Genomic DNA, 27,679 nt, shown 5'->3' on the forward strand with positions numbered 1-27,679 from the left:
CAGCACGTGGGAGGGACTTAGGAGACGTCCTGGGATCATTTCCAGGTCCAGGGTCTCTGGCTTCCTGCCTTGGGCTCCAGGCGTGGGAGCCAGTTAGGTGCTCACATGCTCCACACATGGAAACACAGAGAGTAGGTGCCCTGTGGAGCAGGCCCATGGGGGCAAGAGCCACACCATGATGCTCCCCTCTCCTTCCGGGAGAGGAGGAGCCTGAGGCACCCCATGAAGGCTCCTCAGAAGGTCCAGGCAGGTGCAATCCCAGATGGGTGACCAAGTCAGAACATGGCCTTGGATGGACTTTCCCTCCATGCCTGCTCCCATCCCACAGCCCCTCAGTCCTGCTCCTGAAGATCGAGTGAGCCTGGCCTCCAGCTCTGCCCTCAGAGGACCCCGCTACTGCACACTGCTTTGGTCTGCAATTAGGCTTCAGCATCTGTGCTCAGAGTCACGGGTAGCCATGGAGGAGGTGAAAGCAGTTGCGTTAAGGTTGATTTTCTTATGGGTCATTCTAGCCTGAGCGGGGAATAGATGAGTGAGGCAGGGCAGTCCCCGAATGTAAACACAGGAAGGAAGTTCTGGAAGCTCCTGCAGGAGTCCTGGTGAAACGTGAAGGCAGCCTGGGCAAGTATGTTGCTGTCTCTCTCTCCCCTCTGTTTACGGCTGACCCTCTCTCACACCTGCACACAACCCCTCTGCTCTCAATCACATTTGGGTGTCCATTCTGCTCCCCGGTGCTGGAGGAGGAGCATTCCAGTGCTCAGCCCATGTCCCCCAGACAACCCACGAAGCCTGCAGGGCTCTAGGATATTAGGGAAATGATTGGATGGGAGCCCAGCGGGCAGGCAGGAGGAGCCATGGAGGACGTGCTCCCTGAGACCCTGGGAGACAGGCTCACGGGGAAGGAGGTCAGGCATCTGGAGCCCAGCTGAGCCCCTCAGTCAATGCAAGGAAGCCTCAGTGAATCAGCTCGTATTTATTGAACCAGAGTCTAGAGAACACAAGGTGGAGAGAACCAGAACCACCTGAAATATCTTATCCAGCCTCACCCCCAGCTGAAGAAGAAACCGAGGGTCAGAGAGTCGTGTCTGTTGGCCCCAGGCTGTTTCATCTCCTGACACACCGAAAGTTCCTTGACCTGTTTCTGCCTCCTTGTTTCATCCTTCTTTCTTCTTTCTTTTAATCAACCTCTGTTCCTCCTCCGCATTTGGATTTTCATGAAACGTCACTGGTGTCTCGGTGCACTCTGGCCCCAAAGAGCTCCTGGCAGCGTGTCAGGTGTTCCACCCACTGTGCTGTCACACCGCTGCTGCCACAGCCTCACCACCACTGTCGTCAAGAGCCACTGCCTGAAGGTCTACACAGACCATTCTCCATGCAGACGTCCAGACGGCCAGCGGGTACGTGGAAACACACTCAGCGTCACTAGTTATTAGAGAAATGCAATCAAACTACAATAAGTTATCTCCCCTACAGCGATCACAGGGCCATCCCCTACATCTACAATGCTCGGAGGCTGTGGAGAAAAGGGAACCCTCCTACACTGTTGGCGGGAATGTAAATTGGTGCAGCCACTATGGAAGGCCATGTGGAGTTTTCTTAAACAACTAACAATAGAGCTACCTTATGATTTAGCAATCCCACTTCTGGACATATTTCTACAAAAAAATTAAAGCTCTAATTTGAAAAGATACACATACCCTGATGTTCATAGCAGAACTATTCATAACAGCCAAGACATGATATTAATCTAAATGTCTGTTGACAGATTAATGAGTAAAGCAAATGTGGTACATGTATACACTCCATGGAATCCTACTCAGCCATAAAGAAGAATGAAGTAATAGTATCTGTAGCTATATGTAAGGATCTAGAGATAACAATACTGAGTGAAGTAAGTCAGACAAAGACAAATATGTGTTATTAATATATGTAGAATGCAGAACATAATAGAAATGAACTTGCTTACAGAATAGAAACAGACTCATAGACATAGATAATGAACTTTTAAAACAAGTTTTGTGGCAATAGGTAAATTAGGAGATGGAATTATCTAAATTAGGTAAATGGGAGATACACACCAGATAAACAAGGGCCTGCCTACTGTACTAGCATAGGAACAGTATTCAATACTTTGTAATAAACTGTAATGGAAATGAACAAAAAAGAACATAGACATATACATACTCAGATGCTCTGTCATGTCTGACTCTGCAACACCATGGACTGTAACACGCCAGGCTCCACTGTCTATGGGATTTCCCAGACAAGAATATTGGAGTGGGGTATCATTTCCTCCTCCAGGAAATCTTCCATACTCAGGAATCAAACCTGTGTCTCTTGCTTAGCAGACATATTCTTTACCACCTGGGAAACCCAGATAAATAAATCGATACCTGTATAACTAAATCACTTTGCTGTATATCTGAAATTAACAGAATGTTGTGAATCAATTATCCTTCAATAAAACAAACAAACAAAAGAAGTCACTGCCCTAGTAAGACACAGATGACCAGTATATATACAGCTGCAGGCAGCAATCCCTTAGAAGAAATGGAGTAGCCATCATGGTCAACAAAAGAGTCCAAAATGCAGTACTTGGATGCAATCTCAAGAACGACAGAATGATCTCTGTTCATTTCCAAGGCAAACCATTCAATATCAGGGTAATCCTACTCTATGCCCCAACCAGTAATGCTGAAGAAGCTGAAGTGGAATGGTTTTATGAAGACCTACAAGACCTTTTAGAACTAACACCCAAAAAAGATGTCCTTTTCATCATAGGGGACTGGAATGCAAAAGTAGGAAGTCAAGAAACACCTGGAGTAACAGGCAAATTTGGCCTTGGAATATGGAATGAAGCAGGACAAAGACTAATAGAGTTCTGCCAAGAAAATGCACTGGTCATAGCAAACACCCTCTTCCAACAACACAAGAGAAGACTCTACACATGGACATCACCAGATGGTCAACACCGAAATCAGATTGATTATATTCTTTGCAGCCAAAGATGGAGAAGCTCTATACAGTCAACAAAAACAAGACCAGGGGCTGATTGTGGCTCAGATCATGAACTTCTTATTGCCAAATTCAGACTGAAATTGAAGAAAGTAGGGAAAACCACCAAACCATTCAAATATGACCTAAGTCAAATCCCTTATGATTATACAGTGGAAGTGAGAAATAGATTTAACGGACAAGATCTGATAGAGTGCCTGATGAACTATGGTCGGAGGTTCATGGAAAAGACCATCCCCATGGAAAAGAAATGCAAAAAACCAAAATGTCTGTCTGAGGAGGCCTTACAAGGAGCTGTGAAAAGAAGAGAAGTGAAAAGCAAAGGAGAAAAGGAAAGATATAAGCATCTGAATGCAGAGTTCCAAAGAATAGCAAGAAGAGATAAGAAAGCCTTCCTCAGCGATCAATGCAAAGAAATACAGGAAAACAACAGAATGGGAAAGACTAGAGATCTCTTCAAGAAAATTAGAGATACCAAGGGAACATTTCATGCGAAGATGGGCTGATAAAGGGCAGATGGTATGGAACTAACAGAAGAAGAAGATATTAAGAAGAGGAGGCAGGAATGCACAGAAGAACTATACAAAAAACATCTTCATGACCAAGATAATCACAATGGTGTTATCACTCACCTAGAGCCAGACATCCTGGAATGTGAAGTCAAGTGGGCCTTAGAAATCATCTCTACGAACAAAGCTAGTGGAGGTGATGGAATTCCAGTTGAGCTATTTCAAATCCTGGAAGATGATGCTGTGAAAGTGCTGCACTCAATATGCCAGCACATTTGGAAAACTCAGCAGTGGCCACAGGACTGGAAAAGGTCAGTTTTCATTCCTATCCCAAAGAAAGGCAATGCCAAAGAATGCTCAAACTACCCACACAATTGCACTCATCTCACATGCTGGTAAACTAATGCTCAAAATTCTCCAAGCTAGGCTTCAGCAATATGTGAACCGTGAACTTCCACATGATCAAGCTGGTTTTAGAAAAGGCAGAGGAGCCAGAGATCAAATTGCCAACATCTGCTGGATCATGGAAAAAGCAAGAGAGTTCCAGAAAAACATCTATTTCTGCTTTATTGACTATGCCAAAGCCTTTGACTGTGTGGATCACAATAAACTGTGGAGAATTCTTCAAGAGATGGGAATACCAGACCACCTGATCTGCCTCTTGAGAAACCTATATGCAGGTCAGGAAGCAACAGTTAGAACTGGACATGGAACAACAGACTGGTTCGAAATAGGAAAAGGAGTACGTCAAGGTTTTATATTGTCACCCTGCTTATTTAACTTATATGCAGAGTACATCATGAGAAATGCTGGACTGGAAGAGGCACAAGCTGGAGTCAAGATTGCTGCGAGAAATATCAAAAACCTCAGATATGCAGATGACACCACCCTTATGGCAGAAAGTGAAGAGGAACTCAAAAGCCTCTTGATGAAAGCGAAAGAGTAGAGTGAAAAAGTTGGCTTAAAGCTCAACATTCAGAAAATGAGGATCATGACATCTGGTCCCATCATTTCATGGGAAATAAATGGGCAAACAGTGTCAGACTTTATATTTTTGGGCTCCAAAATCACTGCAGATGGTGACTGCAGCCATGAAATTAAAAGACACTTACTCCTTGGAAGGAAAGTTATGACCAACCTAGATAGCATATTGAAAAGCAGAGACATTACTTTGCCAAGAAAGGTCCATCCAGTCAAAGCTATGGTTTTTCCAGTGGTCATATATGGATGTGAGACTTGGACTGTGAAGAAAGCTGAGCACTGAAGATTTGATGTTTTTGAAGTGTGGTGTTGGAGAAGACTCTTGAGAGTCACTTGGACTGCAAGGAGATCCAACCAGTCCTTTCTGAAGGAGATCAGCCCTGGGATTTCTTTGGAAGGAATGATGCTAAAGCTGAAACTCCAGTACTTTGGACACCTCATGCAAAGAGTTGACTCATTGGAAAAGACTCTGATGCTGGGAGGGATTGGGGGCAGGAAAAGAAGGGGGTGACAGAGGATGAGATAGCTGGATGGCATTACTGACTCGATGGACATGAGTCTGAGTGAACTCCGGGAGTTGGTGCTGGACAAGGAGGCTTGGCCTGCTGCGATCCATGGGGTCGCAAAGAGTCAGACACAACTGACCAACTGAACTGAACTGAGCTGAAGTAAGACAAATCAGCTAGAGCCAAAGGTGAGTTGATGTTGGAGGAGAGGTCTAGAGACCACCACCAGGGGAAGACTCTTCTTGCTGGGACATCACAGCCTGTGGAGGGTGATAGAGGAGCCCCTGCTACTTCTGGATCCCAACAATCCTAACTGACGTTCTCCCATTTCCAATCCGTTCGTATACCTGGCCTCTCATTGCTAGTTCCCCTGCCTCTCCCTTTATTCTGCTTCCAGTGTCATCTTTAGTCCAAAGTAAGTGGTTTCTGATGGGAGGGGAGTTTTGGGGAGAATGGGTACGTGTATATGAATGGCTGAGTCCCTTTGGTATTCCCCTGAAACTATCACAACATTGTTAATCGGCTATACTCCAATACAAAATAAAATGTTCTTAGTATGAAAAAAAGTGGTTTCTCCCTGCCTCTCATTCTCTGGTTCCCCCTCCTCTCTTAATCCCGCCTCCAGGCCACTTCCTTCTATCTCCTCATCTTTCACCTACATCCATCCCTTCCTTGCTTTGCTCAACCAGAGAAATGCCGAAAACCTAACACCGAGCTTCATTAATGTGGTCTCCCTCTCTTTCCTTCGAACAAGGTACCTGTGCACTTTAGACCCTCACATGTCCCTGGACCTCGCACTGCTCTGGGGGTGGTTAAATCAGGTCCTCCTGCAGACTCTCATAGATCTGGATGAACTCCTCCAACTTCCTCTCCAGCTCCCATGCCCACTGCCTCAGGCTTTCGGCTGCTTCTGTCTTTGCACCATCGTGCAAGTGCATTGACGCCTTCACCAGGAAGCCCACATCCACCAGAAGGAACAGCCCTGCAGTGGCCAAACCTGCAATCTGGGCTCTTTTGCTAATTGTTAAAGCTGCGGCTTTGAAACCTGCCTCTATATACTGGATGGCTGGGCCCGAGATTCTCCCAGGGCTCATGTAGATGCTTGCATTGGCCGCAGAGCCAGGGTCGGCACTGCCTGTCTCCATGGCATGGATGTGCATTTCAATGCACTGTACAGCTTTTGTGACTTTCTCTGTTGTGGGGATGCTCTTGAGTACCTCTAGGAGAACCTTCCTTCTCTTGATGAGAGTTGACATCATGTGACTGGCTTCGGTTTCTGCTGATGACCTCTTCACACGTTCGATGATACTGGTGGACACACTGGTCACACCAGCTGCTGCTCCCAGCCCTATCCCAGTGGCCAAGAGCACCACACTGGCCCCCATTGTCACGGGTGCCAGAGCCACCCAACGATGGTCAGAATACCGGACACAGCACCGGTGCTGTGGGCCATCATGTTGGAGATGGTGCATCCCTTATGGACCATCTCAGCCTTGTCTGCGAGCTCATGGAACTTGCCTATGAACTCCTCCAGCTGCTGTTTCACCCGAGGAAACTTATTCAGAAACCTCCTCCTGTCCAGCTGCTCTTTGGGGAGTCTTTCTTGGTCTTCCTCAACCAAGACTCATTTCAATTCGTTCAGATATTTGTGTATTTCATCTGCATCTTCCCTGTAATGATGAAGGTCAAGGGATTAGAAAGGCAGTTTGCTTGTCTGTAAAATTGGCTCCATAATATCTATTCTGCATAAATACAGATATGTTACTATAAATCATTAGAAAAGAATTTTATAAATGTAAAAATTTTCTCTTTCAACCTTAAACACCTTTCATACTTTATAGATGCTCCATTTTTAAATAGCTAAACTTAGATAAGTAAACGAGGTCACCTTAGGATACTGGCAACTTAAGAGAGGTATTTGAGAGAATTCCCAGGTGGTCCGGAGGTTTCAACTCTGCACTCCCACTGCTGGCCTTGACTCAATCCCTGGTTGGGGAATGAGGATCCCATAGGCCATATGGCTCAGCCAAAGAAAAAGTATGTGGTAAAGACGTCTCACAGGTGGGTCAATACCACCACTTTGAAAGAGTTTTTGGAGTGGGAACTCCACAGATAAACAAAGACATGTAGGACTGGAGGAGAAAACCTGCATTCAAAGGCCTCAGTGTGTAGTGAGAAGTCTCCTTGCCCTTTGCCCTTGGCTACTGGGAAGTGGTCCCTAAGCCCCTAGAATTCTGGCTGATAGGAGTGTCCTTGCCTGCCTGGGCCTTTGGTCACTGGTCAATCTGATAAGGTGATGAGTGACCCAAGGTCTCTGGGTCCCATGGTATCAGTTCTGCCATCTGGTAGAGCTGGACACTGGGGCACGAGTCTGACTTCCAGGAGGGGCTGGAGATGACAGGTCAGGGTAATTTGGCTTTTAAGCAAGGTGAGTGTCCCTGATGAGCAGTACTCCATGCTTCTTATCACACACCGAATCCACTTCAGTAATGTGTCCTGAGGACAATGGAAGCTTTGTATGTGAAACCTGCCCAGTCTCTATCCTGTGGCTGGTGGGAACTTTTAAATGCTACTATTAATTGAGTCCTTACTCTGTGTCAGTCATTATGGGAAGCACTTTACGTGCATGATCTCAGTGTCCTCACAGTAAAAATGAAAAGATGAAGAAACTAAAGCAGAGAGTAGTTCAGTAACTTGTCCAAGGTCACATAACCTGTGCCTTCCTTGCAACTTTCATCTCTTCTCAACCCACGATCATTCACTGTCAGCAAATGACATGGAGGAAACATTCCTGATGGGATCTTGAGAAGGAACACCCCTGGCCCCAACAGTAGGGTCCTGCCTGGAGTAGGCATTACTCCAGGAGGAAGCTAGCCTGGTGCTGGGGGACGTGGGTGACCTTCCTGGTGCACCTGTGCCGGTTACCTGGACAAACTGGCCTCAGCCTTAATTCTCTCCAGGAATTCATTCAACAGGAGTAGCAGTTCCTCTCTGCTCAGTATGTCCCAGAGACATTCAACGACCTCCTCAAAAAGATCTCAATATATAGATGAAAGAAAAGGGAATAAGATTAGAAGAATTAGTGGTGGGAAATAAATGTTATTGAGTATAAAATAGTTAAAATTCATCTTTCTGAGCAGCAGTCACCTGGGGTGCTCTTGGTGAGGTCACCTAGAGTTATGGATGGACTGTCCCTCCTCCACCCCCCAATTTGTGTTGAAGAGTTAACCCCCTGGTGACCTTTCTGAAGATAGGGCTTGTAAGGAGGTTAGGTGAAATGAGGTCCTACGTGGGATTCCCAGTTAAATTGAGGGCATAGGTGGGATTCCCTGGGAGTTCTAGTAATAAAGAACCTGCCCGCCAATGCGGGAGATGTAAGAGAGGCAGGTTTGATCCCTGAGTCAGGAAGATCCCTTGAAGGAGGGCATGGCAAGCCACTCCAATATTCTTGTTTGGAGAATCCCACGGATAGAGGAGGCTGGCAGGCTGCAGTCCATGCGGTTGCAAACAGTTGGACATGACTGAGCAACTGAACACACATATACAAAGAGAAGAGAGAGCAAGTGTGATTTGTTAGTTGCCCCTTCCAGAATAGATGGGCAGCGCCCTATAAATGAATGCTTTCATGTTTGGGTAGTGAGACAATTGAATACTCACGTTAAATGGGATAAAGAATGTAATGACTACAAAGAGCCTCAGATCACTACAGGGTAAGACTACTCCTCAATGACTTATCAAAATCCCTGAGTGATTTCAGAGATCTGGAGGTTATGGAATTGTAGGTAAGATGTTGGTGGCCAGGCTATATATGTGTGTATGGGCTGGGACTTGATATCAAATGTGTTTCTTGGTAATTCCACACAAAGAGGCATTATCCTTATCTCACAGAAGAGGCAAGTGAAACTCAGACAGGACAATGGGCAGCCCAAGGCCACAGAGCTGAAAGCTCTGAGGTTGAATCCAAGGTCAAGTGTCAGACATTTCTTGGACAAGACTTTGATTCCTCCTTCCATTTAAAACTCTTGTGATTTGCTCATTCTACTCTATAGCACACAGTGGGGATTCTTTGCAACTCATTTTTGGTGGTGAGCATGCAGTAGCATATATAGAAGTAGAAATATAATATTGTACACATGAAACTTAGAAAACATTACAAACTCATGTTACCTAATTTTTAAAAAGACTTTAGGACCCCATGCCATTGAGTAAAACTACCATGTGAGAGGATTCCTGCTTCTGACCACAGACTGTAGGATGGGCAGGGGAGGGGATCCACCAGGTGGAGGAGGGGTGGAGCCAGATGTGATCCTCATCACCCCTCCCCTCCAGGTGGGAGGCAGCAAAGGCCAGACTGGGGTTCAGAGCAGGGTCCACTGACCCTTGCAGAGAGGCTGGGCTGGTGGCTGGGAAGAGCTGGAGGAAACAGCTTCTGTGGTGATGCCCCAGGTCTGGGAGCAGGAGGAGGCTTGGACCAAGGGAGAGAGCAGGAGAAGTCCAATGATGCTGGAGGACCTCCTCTCCCAGGCCTGCCTGGCCTTGGGGACTGCCATCTGCTGTCCATGCTCCGCGTGTGCTCTCCCGGCCACTGTACTGAGTCACTTGCTGGGTGGTGGGAGAGGCAGGAAGTCAGCACCTTGGTCATGGCTCCCTGAGGAGAGGGCCGGGAAGGAGGCTGTGGGCAGACGCCAAGGTGAGGGGAATCTCCTGGTCTCTCTTGGAAGCTCAAGGATGCCTATCCATTCTCTTCATGGTTCTTGATTCCTCTGTAGTTTAACTCAGCCTGGAAATACCACCTTCAATTCTGGGTCACAAGTAGGAACCTTCCAGAGAAGATAGAGCTGACTACCTGAGCAGTGTCCGAAGTTTTCTGAGCTCATGGTGGCAGCAGGGGCTCTCAGAGATCTCCCTTCAGCTCCTTGTCAGCATCAGGCTGGAAGGAGGTGTAACCTCACCCTTGGGAAGAGAAAACACACTGTGAGCTCCACTGTGAGGAGCAGCGGCTGCAGGGAGCAGCGAGGGACAAGTTCTCTAGTGGGTTCCCCCGGGACGGCCACCAGTGCCTCCAGGAACTTAGCCCAGTGCGGTTCTCTGTCTCCTGGGCTCTGCTGGTTGTTAGTTAAGAAAAGTCATTCACCTCCTACGGCTCCTTCCAACCAAGTCAGAGTCCTGCTCTCCTGTTGGGGCACAAGGAGAAGGTAATGAGACAGGAGACAGCCATCTGCGAAGTTATAGGAACAATAAAGCCAGAGACTAGAAGAACAGATAGGAGGTGAATACTCTGGAAATGAGGTGAGGTTGGGACACCTGTGTTTTTGAATTGGTAGTAACTAATATTAATAACATTGATCCAGTGTCCTTAACATGCAGGCTCCTGAAACTCACTCAGACTTAGCTGAGTCCAAATTGTCACGCTGGTGCCAGAGTCTGGACTAGACCCTGAGTCTTCTGATGCAAATCACATGTGTGTGATGACTATGCTCTACTCCCTATATATACAAAAAGATTTATTCGTGGATATATGTTCATTGGTAAATGACTCTTCCTTCCAAAATGATGTCTTGCTCCCTATCAAGTCTCTCCTTGATAAAGTTCCTGGTGATACGGCTCCCATAGCCCAGGTCTTCCTTGCTTCTGCAAGAGCCTTTTTCCCCACAAGGGCCTGGAGTCCCACCAGCCCTGCCCCAATTCCTGTATCCCTGCTCTGAGTGACTGAGACCCCTGCAGCTGTTCTGTCCTCCTTGCTTTCCCCTCCTGAATATTGGACTTGATGGAGTTTCTAATCCTTTATGTAAATAATAGTGCAAAGAATATTCTCCTTGTGTAAAACTTCACCTACATCTGAGACTGTATCCTTAAGCTATATCTAGAAGTAGAATTAAGATCAGATGGCATCAACACCTAAAAAATTTCCATACCTGGAGCCACCATGCCATGCAAAGAAACTGTAGCAATTTATGTTCACACTTATAATATATGAGGGTGTCCATCCTTTCAGATATACCCATTCTCAGTGGTCCTTCTTTTAAAAAATTCAGATCTTTATAATTAAATCATTTATTTTGGTTCTGCATGTGATTACCTTGCCATGGGAGATGAGGAAGGAAAGCAAGTGTTGATGATGTTTAGCTACTCTTTTTAAGAAAGCAAAAGAGCTTCTATCAACTACTCCTCCTGAGACTTGACTGAAATGATGGTAAAGGTATATATAGGTATAATACCATCTACCGATAAGAGTGCATGGTTTCCATAGTGTAGTGGTTATCATGTTCACCTAACATGCAAAAGGTCCCCGGTTCAGAATCGAGTGGAAACAGTTTCACTTGGGCTTCCCTTGTGGCTCAGTTGCTAAAGAATCCACCTGCCATATAGGAGACGTGGGTTCTATCCCTGGGTTGGGAAGATCCCCTGGAGAAGGGAACGGCTACCCACTCCAGTATTCTGGCCTGGAGAATTCCATGGACTGTGTAATCCAAGGGATCATGAAGAGTCGGACATGACTGACCAACTTTCACTTTGCTCTGCATTATTATTTGCTGTAAAACTTTACCAATGAAAACTCATATTTCATTTCATTAACCTTTGAGATATGCACATTTATCAGTATTTACAGATAAGGAAGCTGACTCACAGATGTTACCTGACTTGCCCAAGGTCAGAGGTCTTGCCCTTGGTAGACTGGATTCCACCCCACTCACTGGGCTCATCCCACTCACCATAGCCTCCCTCTTCTCCCTCTGCTGCTAAGAAAAACAAGCATGGGAGCAATAGGAGACCAGAGTCTTTCACAAATATTTGAAGACTCACTGGACGGAGAAGTGATAGCTGAGTAAAGAGAAGTACAGTAGAGGGAGAGAAACAGAGAGCGTGTTCACAGGAGAGAATGGTCTCCTGGGCAGAGCCCCAGAGAGAGCAAGATGAGAAGGAGGCCAAGGGGAGAGGAGGGGACAAGCCCACCACCCCCACGTCCCATCCCACATTCACAGCAGCCTTCACCCTGCAGCAGACTTTTAGAAAGTTACTTGAAAATGAGATGCAGGAAAAAAAAAAATAGATGATGTATTTGTTTAATTATGGAGGAAGGTAAAGAATATCCACGAGAGATAGATATGGGATCCAGGAGTCAGGAACATCAACCCCATGGGAACGGAATCCAAGGATCCCAGTTGGGCGCGCAGCAGACCTAGAGAGAAACCAGTCCAGAATGGGATAAGAAGTCCAGAGACTGTGGGGACAGGGGACTCGGTATCACATGAGGCACCGTTGGAAAGAAATGGAGGAAATGCTGAAGATAAACCATGCAAGGGGTGAAAATGAAGCCAGTTAAAAACATCAGGAAAAACGAAAGCTCAGGAGGAGAAGGGGATGACAGAGGATGAGATGGTTGGATGGCATCACCGACTCAAAGGACATGAGTTTGGGTAGGCTCTGGAAGTTGGTGATGGACAGGGAGTCCTGTCGTGCTGCAGTTCATGGGGTTGCAAAGAGTTGGACACAACTGAGCAACTGAACTGAACTGAAGTGAACTGCTGAGAAGCATGTAAAGCTATATGGTACAAGTTAGCTCTTAAAAAATGTATTAAAATATCACCAAAAAATGTAAACTCTTTTGTTTGATTAAAAAAAATCTTAAGTAAATATATCTATGTCCAAGTCCTTTGGAGACTGTTTTAAAACTGAAGTAATATTAATATGTATAATATGATATAACTCACAGGTGTATTATAACTCACAGGTGTATTAACTCACAGGTTTATTAGTGATTCAAAAATCTTAGTTTTATTTCATTTATAGTCATTATAAAATAACCTTTATCTGGAAAAGGTCAGTTTTCATTCCAATCCCAAAGAAAGGCAATGCCAAAGAATGCTCAAACTACTGCACAATTGCACTCATCTCACACGCTAGTAAAGTAATGCTCAAAATTCACCAGGCCAGGCTTCAGCAATATGTGAACCGTGAACTTCCTGATGTTCAAGCTGGTTTTAGAAAAGGCAGAGGAACCAGAGATCAAATTGCCAACATCCACTGGATTATGGAAAAAGCAAGAGAGTTCCAGAAAAACATCTATTTCTGCTTTCTTGACTATGCCAAAACCTTTGACTGTGTGGATCACAAGAAACTGTGGAGAATTCTGAAAGTGATGGGAATACCAGACCACCTGATCTGCCTCTTGAGAAATTTGTATGCAGGTCAGGAAGCAACAGTTAGAACTGGACATGGAACAACAGACTAGTTCCAAATAGGAAAAGGAGTATGTCAAGGCTGTATATTGTCACCCTGTTTATTTAACTTATATGTAAAGTACATAATGAGAAACGCTAGACTGAAAGAAACACAAGCTGGAATCAAAATTGCCGGGAGAAATATCAAAAACCTCAGATATGCAGATGACACCACCCTTATGGCAGAAAGTGAAGAGGAACTAAAAAGCCTATTGATGAAAGTGAAAGTGGAGAGTGAAAATTTTGGCTTAAAGCTCAACATTCAGAAAACGAAGATCATGGCATCCGGTCCCACCACTTTATGAGAAATAGATGGGGAAACAGTGTCAGACTTTATTTTCTGGGTTCCAAAATCACTGCAGATGGTGACTGCAGCCATGAAATTAAAAGACGCTTACTCCTTGGAAGGAAAGTTATGACCAACCTAGATAGCATAGTCAAAAGCAGAGACATTACTTTGCCAACAAAGGTCCGTCTAGTCAAGGCTATGGTTTTTCCTGTGGTCATGTTTGGATGTGAGAGTTAGACTGTGAAGAAGGCTGAGAGCCGAAGAATTGATGCTTTTGAACTGTGGTGTTGGAGAAGACTCTTGAGAGTCCCTTGGACTGCAAGGAGATCCAACCAGTCCATTCTGAAGGAGATCAGCCCTGGGATTTCTTTGGAAGGAATGATGCTAAAGCTGAAACTCCAGTACTCTGGCCACCTCATGGGAAGAGTTGACTCTTTGGAAAAGACTCTGATGCTGGGAGGGATTGGGGAAGGAGGAGAGGGGACGACAGAGGATGAGATGGCTGGATGGCATCACTGACTCTGTGGACTTGAGTCTGAGTGAACTCCGGGAGTTGGTGCTGGACCGGGAGGCCTGGCGTGCTGTGATTCATGGGGTCACAAGGAGTCAGACACAACTGAGCGACTGAACTGATCTGATCTGATCTTAATAAAATAACCTTTATCTTTTAAAATGAAACAGTTTAAATATGTGAACTAAATGTACTTGTTAATATAAAAATCAAAATACACTTCTAGAACTTGGGAGCCAAAGTACTGAAGGGAGGAGGATTAATATCTCCGTTTACAAAGCTGGGAATCAAGAAATAGTAGATCCAGTCGAGAGCATAAGAAACAAAGATGTAAATAAAGTGCTTACAAGTACAAAGCTTCATAACAGAGGATATGCAATTAGTGGAATAATGATATAAGGGGAAGAAGGGGAAAGGTATAATGAAAGTATAAAAATAAATGAAATCCTTATTTTCCTAATAAGAAGTAAATAAATGCTATCAAATTTAAGTCAAGAAAAACCAAAATGCAATACTTACCACTTATTGGCTGTTGTGGTTGATGACTTCCCACTTTGCACCAGGAACCTTCCCAACTGCTTGGTATGAATTCACTTCCTTTTAGTCCTCACAATGATCCTATAAGAAAGGAAACTGAAGCTCAGAGAGGTGAAGCAATGTACTCAAAGCACACAGCTAGTGCTAGAGCCAGACTCCAAGTCCAGGTTCCTGTCTCCTGGGCACACATTCTCACACTATTGCAGCTCCCAATGTAGTAATATCATTGAAAGACATTGATTAACTATCTAAAGAAGAAGGTTTTCCTTGGGAAGGAATGAGAAGAACCCTCTGTACAAACTGATCTGTTCTAACCATATGCACTTTTAGGACTGGATTGTTTTAACTCTAAGACAGCAGCAGTCACTTTATAGCAGTCAGTAACCCAAAGAATGGGGTGGTTTCTAGTGCCACCACCTTAAAGATGATGGAAGAAGCTGAATTAAATGCCAACAAGAAATGTGTGCCTCCTGCTGTGACAACTGTCAGTTAGGAGACATGTCATGTTGATGAAACGTAGTTCTCTAGAAAAGTAGGCATGAAAACAGGGTTAAACCAGAATAATGAGAGTGAACTGTGACCTTAAAGAAAAATTGTCTGGCAGCATCTTGCCCACCCACATGTACACCCATGGACTTCCATCCACTCAAAGGAAGGAAGACCCCTTGCAGGGGAGGTGAATTCCAGAGACAGCATCTCTGCTGCTGCAAAGACAAAGATGCTCTTGAAGATGATCAGAGAAGTGGTCATTAGGGGGCACCCACATATACTAATAACAATAAAAGATGATTGCTATGAATGTTTCAATGAGACAGGGTAAGTCTGTGAAAGGCCATGAGTTCATAATAATATTCAAAGGAGAGGACTTTAGAAAAGTGTGGCCAAAAAGAGAGAGAGAAAGGATAAAAAGAATGCTAGTGGTTATGCAGGAGATGCAAGATAAAGAGACATGGATCGATGCCTGGGCAGGGAAGATCCCCTGGAAAAAGAAACGCTTGTCCACTCCAGTATTCTTGCCTGGGAAATCTCATGGACAGAGGAGCTGGGAGGGCTACAATCCATGAGGCTGCAAAGAGTTGGACACAACTGAGCTGGTATCTTTCTTTTGTTTCTATGGTGCAAAGAAGAGTAAATGAAATGGGAAATATTTTGTTGTTAATTGAATTTAATAATAAGAGGAGTCTTGAAGTCTATAGGTATTTTCCTTTGTTTGTTTACACGAATGTTTATAAAGGATTGAGAAAGAAAGAACCCCTGACATCTGGAGGCTGGCCTGGTGTCACAACAGGGTGCTGCTCTTCTCCCATTGGATGTAAAGGCTCTCACAGAACTCCAGCCTCACACAGGGTCACCCTGAGAGCAGGAGCAAAGGAGATAGCAAACACCCGTCACTGCACCCCCCAACACCACGCCCCCTCGCCTGGCTGAAAAGAGGGACTGCTCCTTCTTACCAATCACACCTTCAGCCTCGGTCTGCTCTCCCCTCTCCATAGATGAGGTACTGAGAGCCCGTTGGTAGTGCTGCCTCCCATTCTCTGCAGCTCCCAATCTAGAGCAGCCCCATTTCCTTAGAGCTTCCCCTAAATACCCTCACCAAGCTCCAAGCCTAGAATCTTTCTTTCTGCACCTTCCTCTGAGATGTTCACAGCTCTCCCTCAGGAAGCATAACCATTAGCTTGTTTTTAAGGAGTGTGCCTGGTGGTGAAGGCTGGAGGCACCATTGCCGGGAGCCAGCATGAGGAACTCCACCCGTGGCAAATGTCATGAGGAAGGAGGCTCGGCATACGCAAAGGTGGGATCGAGCCTCAGGAGTCCCCCTGGAAATTCTCGAGCATCTACCCCCAAAACTAGAGTCTGCCTACTTTACCGCTTTGTGCTCTCACCTACACCTCTGACTTTACGAGGGGCTGTCCCCCACCACTTCTCTTGGAGAAGGAGTTAACTTAGAGCTCCAGTTAATAAAAATTCCTGGGCGTGACAAGAGTGTTTCAACCTACAAACTCCTCTGAAGGTTCTCTAGCCTGCCTGTCAGGCCTGTCCGACCACATGTGATTGTTCACAGCCTCCCAACCGTGAGAGGCATGAGATGTTCTAAACTTTCTAAATACAGATTCCTTTGAGCAGTTAGATTATTAGTATAGTATAGTGGGTTGATTAGAAATTATATTGGTGAAGGGTTTTCATTTATTGGGCCAATGTTTGCTGCTAAGTTTCTATATCCCTTATTTACTGTGTCCCTGGGAGTGTATTGATTAATATAATTGGTGTATAGAAATGTAGTAGTAGCTTTAATGTTTGTAACCTTGGACCCTTGAGTTAATTCTTTTCTTGTTATAGCCCATCACACCTTTGTCCTATAGGAATGCAACTTTATCTAATGCTTTTGGAGGGTGGTGCCTGACTTTAGAATAATCACCTTTAGAGAAAAATAAGTTTTCTGAAGAAAGGGTCATAAAATGTTAATAGGCCTCCTGGCCAGAAGATGATGTAAATCACCTAAACTTTTGCATATGATAAGTTTGCAGGAAGAAAGCCAGGCTTCCATAAGAATCAAGGACTGCTGACCTTGCATGACTCTACCCTTCCCCCATTATCCTCTATGCACAACTTAAGGTATAAAAACTACTTTGGAAAATAAAGTGCGGGTCTTACTCACCAAAGCTCGGTCTCCCCATGTTGTTCTTTCTCTCACCTTCTGGCTGAATTCCCATCTGGAGCGTGGAGGCTCACCAAGCCTACTAATAATGCCTGGGCTTCTAAGATCTGACTGAGGAAGCCTTAGTGCCTCCTCTCCTCTCCGAACCTTTTTTGGTTCTCCGTGTAAAGCAAGTTATTCAGCCTCTTTTCTTCACTGAATTTCTTCGCTGAGTTATCCCTATTAACCACTCTTTATATCTTAATTCTATCGTATCCTGATCACTGAAGCCATCTCCCCTTCGAATTCCCTGGATCCACCAGGGCTGGACTCTGGCACAGCATCATGTGGGTGGAAGAGAATTCACAAAGGCAGGCCCTCCTTCAAGTATATGGAAGAGGAGAGCTGGCTGGTGCCCTGCCTCCTCCTCTGCCCCAAAGCTGCAGGACCCCAGGAGCCAGGTCAGCCTATTGAAATCATGAAACATGAGAACAGAGTCAAGTCAGAAAGAAGAGGAGGGCTCAGACAGAGGGCCAGCTCCTGGATAACGACAAACAATTGTAAATGCGTTGAACACTGGACTCATACTTCCGTCCTTCCCTCCCATTCTTGGCCTGGTCCTGACCCTTGTCTGGGGCCTCAGCTAGGTGTGGATGCTGATAGTGCTTCCTCTTCTGGATTCCTATCCAGGGCTTCCTCCTCTGTGAGCCTCTGATTGGTCCCTTTCTGGAAAGGCTGTTGGTGGGAGAGGGGAGGACCCTGGAGAAGCCTGGCCCTGCCCAGCTGCATGGCCAGTCATGCATCCCTTCCCTCCTCGTGGGCAGACAGATTCTCACCAACCATCTCCCTCCTGTGCCTGCAGTCACCCTCCCTGGGAAGGGAAAGGGGTGCTAAGAAAGCCCCTGGCCGAGCACCCGGACCCTCCCGACTGCCCCAGCTCCTGTCTTCCTCACACTCTCTGTCTCCACAGGGCCTGCTGCTCGAGACTGACACCTCATTGGCACAGGCTGCCCTCCCCACGACACGTGCTTCCCCACTGGCCTCACCACGTGACGGGTTGCTTGTCCCTGGAGGCCCACCCCAAGCCTCCCTGTCACCTTCCCCAGTTGCTCTCCAGCTCCTCTTGAAGGCCACACTTTCCTGGTGTAGTCCATTTTTGCTCAGTTTCTCCAGGTCTGAGAACCCTTCCCGCATCATCAGGGGCCCTGTTCTTCTCTGGCTCCTCCTGTCCAGGGCTCTGGGCACCCTCCATCCTCCTTGGCACAGCCTGGCTAAAATATGAGGGGTGGGACCCCTTATGGGGACATGAAACTACCAGCTTCTCGATGACACAGCACAACCCCAGTTCCCCTGTTAAAATTAGAAATGGAAGGAGAGGAGGAGGGGAGAAGGGGGGAGAGAGGAAGAGAATGGAGAAGAAACTAAAGATCCTAATCAATCAATCTTTCAAAAGGATCCAACGTACACCAGAGATAAAAAAAACTCAAGGGACTGAAAGAAACTCAGCAGTGGCCACAAGTCTGCAAAAGACCAGTTTTCATTCCAGTCAGAAAGAAAGGCAATGCCAAAGAATGCTCAAACTACCACACAATTGCACTCATCTCACATGCTAGCAAAGCGATGTTCAAAGTTCTCCAAGCCAGGCTTCAACAGTATGTGAACCATGAACTCCCAGATGCTCAAGTTGGTTTTAGAAAAGGCTATTATACTGATGTCTGTAGAGTTTGGCTTTTTATCTTAATATTGCACCACCGGGATGTATATGGACCTTGTGCAGTGAGCCCTTCTCACTTCTTCCAGCAGGGCCACCTTCCCCACACAGGACCACCCATCACCCACATCCTGAGCAGAGGGCCTGGCAAACACAGGAAGCCAATGCCCTTCGACTCCCCGCTTGGTGTCCTGCCCGTCTCCAGGCCACAGTGTCCCCAGGGCCTGGCACTGAGCCTGGCACTCAGAGTCAGGGTTTTTCAACAAACCTTGATTCCTTGTATCTGAAAAAAAATCCCCTTTTCTCCATCAGCCCTAGCCTAGCACCCTCGGGACAGCTTCAAGGTGGCCAGGTCATAGGAGGAGAGGCTCTGACTCCTTGTCCTCCTCCACCCCATCTGCTTTCTTTAATTTCCTAAATGGCTGAGTACCCGGAGTATACATCTTCTTTCTGGGGTCTCTGATCATGTCTCAGAAGTCCACATCCTGAGCTGAGCCCACCTGAGCAGGTGTGGCCCTCCCTCTGCTCTGTTTAGGGTCCCTCGGCTGGTAGGAAGCCCTCAGACACACCCGCCTTCACATCCAGGCTCTGCCCCTGCTTAACCTGCTGACCTCACCTCTCTGAGCTTCCATTCTTCTTCTGTCAGTTAGTGACAATCATCCTTTTCTCAGACAGTCATCCTGAGGGTGGGTAGATGGGATGGGCGGGGACTTACCCACCTGCTTACTCAGGAACCTTCTTCTGTCCAAGTGTGAACAAGATCCAGTTCACATCTGTGCAGATGCAACCACGACCTATGCATCTCTGCAATGACCACATACACCCTCTGGGCCCAGATATACTCTAGGAAGCAAAAGTGAAAATCAAAACCCTTATTTCTGAGTTCCTGAGTCAAATAAACATCCTGCCCATCAGGCTGTACCCTGGGCTATTCCCCCTCCTGCTGACATCCTAGAGAAACAAGTCCAGTCCTGACATTCCACGTCCTTCTTGACTCAGTCCACCCTGCCTCGGGCTCCTTGAAGGAAGACCTGCCACCAACACAGCGTGAGACCCTTGGCAAATCACTCCTCCATAATTCCATCTTCTCACCCACCAACCCCACACTCACCAGCCGGCCTGCCTCGTTCACCTTTGTGCCACCAGCACGTGGTACTGTCCAGAACACACAAGTTGCTCAGTGCATACTGTTCACACTCTGCTGTGGAGGGCCATGTTCATGTGGCTTCCAGAATTGGCTCACACAGGTTCTTCTGCCAGGGACACCTGCTGCACCCAACTGGGACAAATCTTTCTGCAAAGCCCGAATCTGGCATCACCTCCTCTGAGAAGCTCTCCGTGACCTCGCCTGCAGAGCCCACTGTTTCCTGCTCTGCGCCCATGGTACCTGGAAGAGGGGCCTCACGTCACCCCTCAGCCACTCTAAGCCCCACCTCCACCCCTTATGATCAGATCCCTCTGGATTTAGCCCTGCTGGCAGGGATGGAACTCACGCCTTTAGTCCCGGGGGCCCACAGGAGGAGGCCCAGCCTTGGTGGTCACTGCCATAAGGTGGATGCAGAAGTTCGTGGGAAGGGCTGAGAGCACGCTGCCCTGTGCTACCTCGGATTATCTCCATCTGACAACAGATTTTTTTCTCTCCAAATGGAGGACTTTTATCAGAAAACCAGTGTCCTGGCAACTCAGAGACATCTGCAACGGAGAGCTGGCCCTGTCTCCTGCTTGGGTTCCTGAGCAAAGAGCCTCTGTGGACGGGGCTGAGCAAGTGCCAGGTGCTGTGCTCGCACTGTCCATGCCTTTCTGTTGAATCTCACATCAGCTCTAGGAGTGCTGGCTCCGTTTCACAGATGAAGAAATGGAGGTCGAGTTCCCACAGTCTGAGAGTTCTGCATCAGGACTACTGGTGAACATCTCGGTTTGCCTCAAGCAGAAGAGACGCAGTGGCCCTGGATGCCCCATGGAGGCCCACCTGCACCCCCTCAGGGCTGCTTCACCCCAGGAAATGCCCCTAGGCCATTATGGTCCCCTCCATCCAGGTTTGAGGGAGGGACAGGAGATTATTCCATGAGGATAGCCAACCATAGTTTTCTTAAAGCCAACTGTTATGTATCTGTTGCATTTTGCAGGTAAGGGAGCTGAGAGGAGGGGAGAGGTGGGGATGTTCTTCTAGGAACTCAGGGACTTGTGTTTGGTGGGAGAGTGTCAGCAGCTCACATCCTGCAAACATCCATTTGACATTCTGTCCCCAGTGCTCACAGCTCAGGCCAGAACACACCCCCCAGAGCCCAGACACAGGGGAGTCAAGGGGCAAACAGGCCGCTTCCCTGCCCACTGACCTGCACAAGCCGCTCCTGAGCTTGCAGGAGCTGCCGGACTCAAGGATGCCTCCTTTCCAGAGCTTGGGGTCTCTGGGGACAGCCAGCTCTGGGTGTCACCCCTACAGAAGGGATACAGGGAGGAACAGTGGGAGGCAGGAGCTTTCCTGGAGGGAAAATCCAAGCACAGTCATCCCTACCACCTGCTTACTTTAAACCTCAGGCAGAAACTGAGGGGCAGGGAAAGCCATGTGGACCTCCCCGGGGGAAAACTGCCAGCATGAGGGTGCCCAGGCCCCATTTCCTAAGTGCCCTCCACCACAGGATAGCTAGGGACCCCAAGCAAGGATCAGGCTGGGTGGGGTGGGTGTCCTGGAATTCACCTCCTGGTCAAGTAGCCCCAGCAGCAGGCCTGGAAGCTGATGATGACGTCCGTGATCTTCAGGTCTCGCTCCATCAGGTGGGCCAGCACGCCAGCCCGGAAGAAGACTTTGCTCTGGCCCATGCGGTACAGGTTGCTCTCGAGCTCCAGGGCTTCGATCCAGAGGAGGAGAGCCAGCTGCTGACCATGTGGCACCCCGGCCATCACAGAACCCTGGAGCAAGGCCAGGGCCAGGGAAGGGGCCTGGAGCCTGGGTTGGCCCTCCTGCTCTGTGGGCAGCCTTCTCCTGGTGCAGGGAGATTGGGGCTGCAGGGACACAGGAGGGGGCAGCTGGAGTTAGCACGGGACTGGTAAGAAATACAGAACTTCGGCTCTGTATGGACCTTACCTGCTGGAGTCTGTGCCCACGTGCATTTCTAACAAAGGTGGCAGTAGATAGTGGGGCTCAGGAGGCATTAACTTAGGTAACTAGGGAAACAGCATCCTTGTTGTTTATTTGACTGCCCTGGGTCTTCACTGCTGTGGGGACAGGGGCTACTTTCTCTAGTTGCAGCAAGTGCGCTACTCTTGGTTGGCTACTACATGGGCTTCTCATTGCAGGGCTTCTCTTTTGCAGAGCACGGGCTCTAGGGAGCGGGCTCAGTAGTTTCGGTGCACAGGCTTAGTTGCTCCAGCATGTGGATCCTCCCAGACCAGGGATCAAACCCATGTTCCCTGCATTGCCAGGCAGCTTCTTTACCACTGGACCACCAAGTAAGTCCAAAAGGTTCTTTTGAAAAACGTACTTTAAAGTCAAGACTGGCTTCAACATCCTTCAGAAGTGCAGGGGCTAAGCAGGGGTGGCTGAGCAGTGTGGGGCTGTGCAGGGTGACGGGCAACACCACAGGTGGCTTGAGAGCCTCACTGGGACAGTACAAGGGGCTCCTCACCAACTGTCCTTGTCGCAGAGGCTGGGTCCAGACCAGCTCCAACAGACATGTGAGTGTAACCAGTTGTTAGATATTCTCTGTCAGCAGCACAACTTCCTGAGGATAACCGGTGGATTCTAAGTATGGACCTCTGCAGATTCAAGACACCCTGTTCTCTTAGATCTAAGCCCCGGGAACAAGGCAGCTGGAGGCTGTGTTGCCGGTTGGTATGAAGGCAGCTCTGTGAACTTCAAGGCATTTGTGAGAACTAGAAGCAGCAGCTTAGAACTAGCAAACTTAGGGCCAAGCGAGGAGCTGCTGCTAAGTCACTTCAGTCGTGTCCGACTCTGTGCAACCCCATAGACGGCAGCCCACCAGGTCCTCCTCCTGGGATTCTCCAGGAAAGAATAGTGGAGTGGGTTGCCATTTCCTTCTCCAATGCATGAAAGTGAAAAGTGAAAGTGAAGTCGATCAGTCGTGTCCGAGTCTTAGCGACCCAAGGACTGCAGCCTACCAGGCTCCTCCATCCATGGGATTTTCCAGGCAAGAGTACTGGAGTGGGGTGCCATTTAGCCCAAAACAGGCCCTGCCAGAAGGAACTCAGGTCCTGGGTGTCAGGAAAGACCAGTGCCCATCTCTCCCACATTGGGAAGCACAGCAAGTAGTGACAGACAGCCCCGTGGCCTGGGCTCCAAGGAGGGTGGTCCACCACCCTGGGCCCAGGATAAGCTGTGTTACAGGAACACCACATGCTTGCTTCACTTCCTCCTGAAACAGGACCCTGCATCTCCTGACCAATCAGCTCAACATGGATCCAGGGAAGAGGTTCAAGGCACCCGGAGGACCCACCCAGGATGGCTTCCCAGGTGGGGGCTGTGGCCACTCCTGGACCTGGATCCAGCTTCCTCCTGTTCTCCACTGGGGTGACAAGCACGTGCTCTCAGAGGGACAGTGAGGTTTTGATTAGGACCCAGGTGACAGTGCTGACACAGCGGTGGCCCAGCCCAGGCTCCACAGGGGAGAATTTCCCCACAGGAAAGAGGAACAGAGTCCGTGCTCAGAGTCATGGGCAGCCGTGGAGAAGGGGAAGCAGGTAGAGCTAAGATCAATATTCGTAAGAGTCATTCCAGCCCCATGTGGGGAATAGACAGGTGAGGCAGGGCAGGGCCCCAAAATAAACACAGGAAGACCGTTCTGAAAGTTCCTACAGGAGTCCTGGTGAAATGTGAAGGCAGCCTGGGTGAGGCGTGTGCTCTCTCTCTGCCCCTCTGTTTACAGCTGACCCCCCTCCTCACACCTGCACACAATCCCTCTGCTCTCAATCACCCTCGGGTGCCCCATGTCCATCCTTGTCCCCGAGCTGGAGGAGGAGCATCCCCCTGCTCAGCCCAAGTCAGATGACATGGGCTCCCCCTGGTGTCCCATGGGGCCTGCGGGGCTCCAGGGTCTGAGGGAAACAACTTTATGGGAGCCCAGCAGGCAGGCAGGAGGAGCCATGGAGGACGTGCTTCCTGAGACCCTGGGAGATGGGCTCATGGGGAAGGAGGTCAGGTACCCGGAGCCCAGTTGAGCTCATCAATCAATGCAGGGAAGCCTCAGTCAATCAGTTCATATTTATTGAATTAAAGTCTGTAGAACACAATGTGGAGAGAGGCAGATGGTCCTAGAATATCTTGTTCTGCTTCATCCCCAACTGAGGAGGAAACTGAGGGTCAGAGAGGCCTTGTCTGTTGACCCCAGGCTGGTTGATCTCCTTGACACACCGCATAGTTCCTTGACCTGTTGATGCTTCTGCTTCATCTTTCTTTCTTTTTCCCAAATCAATCTCTGTTCCTACACAACACTGGGAATTTCACGGGAACGTCGCTGGTCTCGGTGCAGCCTGAACTCAAAGGGCGCCTGGATGCGTGTCAGATGCTCCGTCCCCTGAGTCGTCGTCACCGCTGCCGCCACCACCACCACCACTGTCGTCAAGAAGCCGCTGCCTGAAGTTCCACACAGACCATCCTTCAGGGAAGATACACAGCTGGCTAGCCAGCACATGCAAAGAGGCTGAACACTGCTAATTATTCATTCAGTTCAGTTCAGGCGCTCAGTCGTGTCCGACTCTTCACGACCCATGGACCACAGCACGCCAGGCCTCCCTGTCCATCACCAACTCCCGAGTCCACTCAAACTCATCTCCATTGAGTCAGTGATGCATCCACCATCTCATCCTCTGTGTATGCTAATCAAAAACAATAAGAGATCACTCCCTACCAAAAAGAGGGCCATCAAGTAAAAGTCTACAGACAATCAATATGGAGATGATGTGGAGAAAAGGCAAGCCTCCTACACTGTTGCTGGGAATATAAATTGGTGTGGGCCGTTATGGAAAACAGTAAAGAAGTTCCTTAAAAACTAAAAATAGAGCTATCATGTGATCCAATGATCCCACTCAGGGCATATATTTGGAAAAGAAAAAGTTCCGATTTGAAAAGATACATGCATCAGATCATAGCAGCACTATTTACAATAGCCAAAACATGGAAGTAACCTAAATGTCTGTCAACAGATGAAGGGATAAAGACAATGTGGCACATACAACAATGTAATTACTCAGCCATAAGCAGGATAAAATAATGCCTTTTGTAGTAACATGTATGGATCTAGAGTGATCATACTAAGTGAAGTAAGTCTGGCAGAAAAGACAGATATATAATATCACTTATATGGAGAATCTAAGAAACAGTCTATGTGGTTCCCTGGTGCTCTAGTGGTTTGAATTTGGTGGTTTTGCTGCTATGGCCACGTTTATCCCATGTCGGGGATCTGAGATCCCACAAACTGCTTGGCGTGGCCAAAAAAAAAAAAAAGAGTCCAAATGAACTTATGAACAAACCAAAACAGCTTCATAGTCATAGAAAATATAACTTGTTGTTACTAAAGAGAGAGAGGGGTAAACTAGGAGTATGGGATTAACAGATACACTACATACATAAAATAGATTAAAAAACAAGGACTTTATGTATAGCACAGGGAATAATAGTAACTTAATAATCTGTAATGAAAAAAATTAAAAAGAATATAAGTATATACATAGATTATGTATAACTGAATCACTTCGATGTTCACCTGAACTAACAGAATATTGTAAATCAAGTGAAAGTGAAAGTGAAGTCGTGTCCGACTCTTTGCGACCCATGGACTGTAGCCCACCAAGCTCCTCTGTCCATGGGATATCCAGGCAAGAATACTGGAGTGGGCAACTCTACTTCAATTAAAGAAACAAGCAGACAAAAGAACTCACAGCTTAATTAAGATAAAATGCTGGAATCAAAGGCGAGTTGTTGGAGAAGTCGGGCTAGAGGCCACCACCAGGGGGAGACTCTTCTTGCTGGGGCATCAGACCCCAGGAAGGGCAATAGAGCAGCCCCTGCTACTTCTCTTGGATCCCAATGATCCTGCCTCTCTGACTATCCCCCATTTTCAGCCCTTTTGTATTTCTGTGTCTCGTTGCTAGTTCCCTTGCCTCTCCCTGTATCTGCACCAGTGTCATCTTTAGTTCAAAGTAAGTGGTTTCTGAGAAGGCTTTCTTGTCTCTCCTTGCTATTCTTTGGAACTGCATTCTGATGCTTATATCTTTCCTTTTCTTCTTTGCTTTTCATTCTCTCTTTTCACAGCTATTTGTAGGCCTCCCCAGACAGCCAAGCGAGATAAGAAAGCCTTCCTCAGCAATCAATGCAAAGAATAGAGGAAAACAACAGAATGGGAAAGACTAGAGATCTCTTCAAGAAAATTAGAGATACCAAGGGAAACATTTCATGAAAGATGGGCTCAAAAAAAGTACAGAAATGGTATGGACCTAACGAAGAGGAAGAGATATGAAGAGGTGGCAAGATACACAGAAGAACTGTACAAAAAAGATCTTCATGACCCAGATAATCACAATGGTCTGATCATGACCTAGAGCCAGACATCCTGGAATGTGAAGTCAAGTGGGCCTAAGAAGCATCACTATGAACAAAGCTAGTGAAGGTGATGGAATTACAGTTGAGCTCTTTCAAATCCTGAAAAGATGATGGTGTGAGAGTGCTGCACTCAATATGCCAGCACATTTGGAAAACTCAGCAGTGGCCACAGGACTGGGAAAGGTCAGTTTTCATTCCTATCCCAAAGAAAGGCAATGCCAAAGAATGCTCAAACTACCACACAATTGCACTCATCTCACACCTACTAAAGTAATGCTCAAAATTTTCAAGTCGGCTTCAGCATACATGAACCATGAACTTCCAGAGTGTTTCAAGCTGGTTTTAGAAAAGGCAGAGGAACCAGAGATCAAATTGCCAATCCACTGGATCATGGAAAAAGCAAGAGAGTTCCAGAAAACATCTATTTCTGCTTTTATTGACTATGCCAAAGCCTTTGACTTGTGAATCACAAGAAATGTGGAAAATTCTGAAAGAAATGGGAATACAGACCACCGATCTGCCTTGAGAAACCTATATGCAGGTCAGGAAAACAACAGTTAGAACTGGGACATGGAACAACAGACTGGTTCCAAATAGGAAAAGGAGTACGTCAAGGCTGTATATTGTCACCTGCTTATTTAACTTATATGCAGAGTACATCATGAGAAACGCTGGACTGGAAGAAGCACAAGCTGGAATCAAGATTACCAGGAGAAATATCAAAAACCTCAGATATGCAGATGACACCACCCTTATGCAGAAAGTGAAGAGGAACTAAAAAGCCTCTTGATGAAGGTGAAAGTGGAGAGTGAAAAAGTTGGCTTAAAGCTCAACATTCAGAAAATGAAGATCATGGCACTGGTCCCATCACTTCATGGGAAATAGATGGGGAAACAGTGGAAACAGTGTCAGACTTTTTTTCTGGGTTCCAAAACCACTGCAGATGTGATTGCAGCCATGAAATTAAAAGACACTTATCCTTGGAAGGAAACGTTATGACCAACCTAGATAGCATATTCAAAAGCAGGACATACTTGCCAACAAAGGTTCGTCTAGTCAAGGCTATGGTTTTTTCCAGTGGTCATGTATGAATATGAGAGTTAGACTGTGAAGAAAGCTGAGTGCCAAAGAATTGATGAACTGTGTGTGTTGGAGAAGACTCTTGAGAGTCCCTTGGACTACAAGGAGAATCCAACCAGTCCATTCTA

General features: G+C 47.2%; 1 long non-coding RNA gene and 1 pseudogene across 1 annotated transcript; both read right to left on the reverse strand.

Moving 5' to 3' along the window:
- Window positions 1-5,098: 5,098 nt before the first annotated feature.
- On the reverse strand, window positions 5,099-7,616 carry LOC123332128 (annotated as a pseudogene).
- Window positions 7,617-8,516: 900 nt separating this feature from the next.
- On the reverse strand, window positions 8,517-19,727 carry LOC123332138. Its single transcript, XR_006548915.2, has 3 exons — window positions 19,636-19,727; window positions 14,553-14,651; window positions 8,517-9,964 (listed from the first exon to the last, which is right to left on the reverse strand). It is a non-coding gene; the product is annotated as an uncharacterized LOC123332138 (long non-coding RNA).
- Between the last annotated feature and the right edge of the window lie 7,952 nt (window positions 19,728-27,679).

This window comes from Bubalus bubalis, chromosome 4 (assembly GCF_019923935.1).
Source record: "Bubalus bubalis isolate 160015118507 breed Murrah chromosome 4, NDDB_SH_1, whole genome shotgun sequence".
Classification (NCBI taxonomy): domain Eukaryota; kingdom Metazoa; phylum Chordata; class Mammalia; order Artiodactyla; family Bovidae; genus Bubalus; species Bubalus bubalis.